Source organism: Carlito syrichta, unplaced genomic scaffold (assembly GCF_000164805.1).
Source record: "Carlito syrichta isolate Samal-C Ts95f unplaced genomic scaffold, Tarsius_syrichta-2.0.1 Scaffold314200, whole genome shotgun sequence".
NCBI lineage: Eukaryota > Metazoa > Chordata > Mammalia > Primates > Tarsiidae > Carlito > Carlito syrichta.
The window spans coordinates 445,285-449,426 of NW_007258296.1; positions in this window are offsets into that span (position 1 = coordinate 445,285).

The window sequence follows — 4,142 nt, forward strand, 5'->3', positions numbered from 1 at the left end:
CCAGATGCTGAGGCAGAAGGACCACCAGCACCCAGGAAGTCTGCGGTGACCTAGACTGTACTCTCCAGTCTGGGCAACAGAGTGAGAACCTAACTCAAAAAAAAAAAAAAAAAAAAAGTGAAAATAAGGAAGATATAAAGAAGATTGAAATAACCAATAATTCCACCATTTAGAGATAGCCATTATAAAATGCTTATGTATTTTCTTTATTCTTTTTTTTCTTTTTGAGTGAGAGTCTCACTGTCACCCAGGCTAGAGTGCAGTGGCACGCTCACAGCCACTGCAACCTAGAACTGCTGGGTTCAGGAGATCCTTCTTCCTCAGCTTTCCAAGTAGCTGGAACTACAGGCGTGAGCCACCATGCCCTGCTAATTTTTTGATTTATTGTACAGAAGAGGTCTCGCCATGTTTCCCAGGCTGGTCTCGAACCCCTGCGCTCGGGTAATCTTCTCAGCCTCCCAACTGCGCCCAACTTGTTTTTGTATTTTCTATGCAGATATAACTTTTAATAAAATGTGAATTATACTATATGTGGTTTGCTATCAGATGTTTTTCATTTAAAATGATCTCTAAATAATTTTTAAAATCTATTTATTTTAGATACAGGGTCACACTATGTTGCCCAGGATGTTCTTAAATTCCTGGGCTCAAGTGATCTTTTTCTTTAGCCTGTGGAATAGCTCAGACAACAGGCACACGACAATCGCACCTAACTCATTTAATGTTCTATCATTACAAATTTTTTTCTTTTCTTTTTTTTTTGGTCGGAGTTTTACTCTGTCGCCCAGGCTAGAGTACTGTGGCACGTTCATGGCCACCACAGCCTCGACCTGCTGGGTTCAGGAGATCTTTTCACCTCAGCCTTCCAGGTAACTAGAGCAACAAGCCTGTGCCACCATGCTCAGCTAATTTTTTTTTTTGTGGAGACTCCTACTCATTGTTCTTATTGGCAATATTGAGAGCATTTTATTTTTACAGATATTCAATGACTATATACCAAATCCCTAACACTGAAATGTAAGTCGCTTTACATTTTTTACTTTTTCTTTCTTTCTTTCTTTCCTTTTTTTTTTTTTTTTTGAATCAGAGGCTCTCTGTCCCTCAGGCTGGAGTGCAATGGCATGCTCACAGTCACCGCAGCTTTAACCTGCTGGGCTCAGGTGATCCTTCCGCCTCAGCCTTCCAAGGAGCTGAAACCATAGGCGCAAGACTCCATGCCAGCTAATTTTTTAAATTCATTTTTATTTATTGTAGAGACGAATTCTTGCAAAGTTGCCCAGGCTGGTCTCGAACCCGTGGGCTCAGGCAATCCTCTTGCCTCTGCCTTCCAAAGTGCTGGGATTACAGGCATGCACCACTGTGACTGGCCTAGTTGCTTTAAATTTTATCATGATGACAAGTTTACCTTCTCATAGGAAATGAGGTCTATAGCTATCTTTACATACATTACGGTTTAGATCAGTTACAAATAATGTAAATCTCTGCAGTATTTCTAGCTAGAAATTATGCTACATTTAAATTCTCTCATAGATTTTGCTATTTAGCGAACATGTTTCCACTGTGTTTCATTCCCTGTCACTAAAACGGAATGGTATCCTTCCTCTGTTATAAGGCAAATTTCTCCTCTAGTGCTGAGTCATGTTCCTTCATTCATTTGCACATTCATGCCTCAGGCTGTGCAAGTATTAGAGGCAAATATTAGGGGTGCCCAAAAATGTACACACATGTTAAGCTACGTTAAGAGATGGTCGCCTTAATCAGAAGTGTGTGGATGCTGATAGTAACCACTGTGAGCACCTCTTGTAATTGCAGAAGTCAAACATGACTGTATTCATCTTATTGAGTATAACAATTTTTTTTTTTGAGTCAGAATCTCACTGTGTCACCCAGGTTAGAGTGCAGTGGCATGCTCACAGCCACCTCGGCCTTGACCTACTGGATTCAGACAATCTTTCCACTTCAGTCTTCCAAATAATTGGAACTACAAGCGTGTGCCACCTCTCCTGGCTAATTTTATTTTTGAAACAGTTTCACTCTGTCACCCAGGCTGGAGTGCAATGGCATGCTGCTCACGGCCACTGCAGCTTCGACCTGCTGGGCTCAGGCAATCCTTCCGCCTCAGCCTTCCAAGTAACTGGAGCTACACGCGCACTCCACCATGCCTATGTAATTTTTCTTGACTTATTGTAGAGATGAGGTCTCACCAAGTTGCCCAGGCCGGTCTCCAACCCCTGAGCTCAGGCAAGCCTCTCATCTCTGCCTCCCAAAGTGCTAAGGTTACAGGGGTGAGCTACCGCACCCAGCCTAATTTTTTGATGTTTTGATTCTTTGATGTGATGGCATGTGCATGTAGTCCCAGCTACTTGGGAGGCTGAGGCAGAAGGATTGCCTAAGCTCAGGAGGTCGAGGCTGTGGTAAACTGTGATCATGCCACTGCACTCCAGCCTGGGTGACAGAGTGAGGCCCCCAACTCAAAACAAAAGCAAAAACAAAACCCACCCAAACAAATCCTTACAGAGAAGACCATCACTCTCCAGGTTGAACCCTGGATACAATAGACAATGTAAAGGCCAGCTGGGTATGGTTTCAAGTGCCTATAATTCTAACTACCCCAGAGGCTCAGAGGCAAGAGAATCACTAGAACCCAGGAGTTCAAGGATGCAGTGAACCACGATGTTGCCATTGCGCTCCAGTCTGGGTGACAGAGTGAGACCCCGACTCAAAACAAAAACAAAAAATGAAAATGTCAAGGTCAAGATCCAGGATAAGGAAGGAATTCCTTCTGATCAGCAAAGACTCAGCTTTGCTGGCAAGCAATTGGAAAACAGAAGTATAAAAAGTCCACTCTTCATCTTGTGCTGGTGCTAAGAAAAAGAAAAAGTGTAATACTACACTCAAGATGAATAAGCATAAGAGAAAGACGATCAAGCATACTGTCCAGAAATACTGTGAGGTGGATAAGAGTGGCAAAATTAGTCACATTCATAAGGAATGTCCTTTAGATGAATGTGGTGCTACAGTTTTTAGGGCCAGCCACTTTGACGGCATTTATAGTGATAAATGTTGTTTGACTTATTGCTTCAACAAACCAGAAGATAAGTAATTGTGCATGAGTTAGTAAAAGGCATGAACTAAAAATTAAAATAATAACAAAAATCTTGTCTATCATTTTATTATTGCTTTTAATTTCTGAATTGTGTTTTTATCTTCTTTTCCCAATTAGATTGGTGGACATTTGTCTTCATTACTGGTTCTTTAAAAGAAAAAATAGTTTTGATGTGTATGTATCAATTGTATTCTCCTCCTTATCAATTAATTTTTTAAATTTCTCATTTTTCCTTTAAAAAATTTTTCTCAGCCGGGCCTGGTGGCTCAGCCTGTCATACCAGCACTTTGGGAGGCTGAGGCAAGTGGATTGCCTGAGCCCGCCGGTTCGAGACCAGCCTGGACAACTCAACGAGACCTCGTCCCTAAAACAGAAAAAAAAATTAACCAGGCATGGTAGCGCACACCTGTAGTTCCGGCTACTTGGAAGGCCGAGGTAGAAGGATTGCTGCAGTCCAGTGGCCATGAGTGTGCCACTGCACTCCAGCCTGGGCCACAGACTCCAGCTCAAAAAAAATTTTTTTTTCTCAAAAAGTGTACCTAGCCGGGCTCGGTGGCTCAGCCTGTAATCCCGTGCCTTTGGGAGGCTGAGGTGAGTGGATTGCCTGAGCCCGCGGGTTCGAGACCCGCCTGGGCAGCGAGACTTCATCTCTACAATAAATCAAAAAAAAAAATCAGCTGGGCATGGTAGCGCGCACCTGTAATTCCGGCTACTTGGAAGGCTAAGGCGGAAGGATTGCTGGAGCCCAGCAGGCCGAGGCTGCAGTGGCCGGTAGCGGCCACTGCACTCCAGTCTGGGCGACCGAGTGAGACTCCAACTCAAAAGAAAAAAAAAAAGTGCACCTGCATAATGAACATCTGTAAACTTCAACCTGACTTGCTCCCCACCCACATCATTAAAATAAATAAATAATAAATAAAATTTTTCTTATGTTATTTCATAGTTCTTTATTTCTGATTGGAATGTTATACTTAGCTCATTATTTTCATCCTACAATTTTCCAAAGTGGAAACATGTGAGATTATAAATTTGCCTC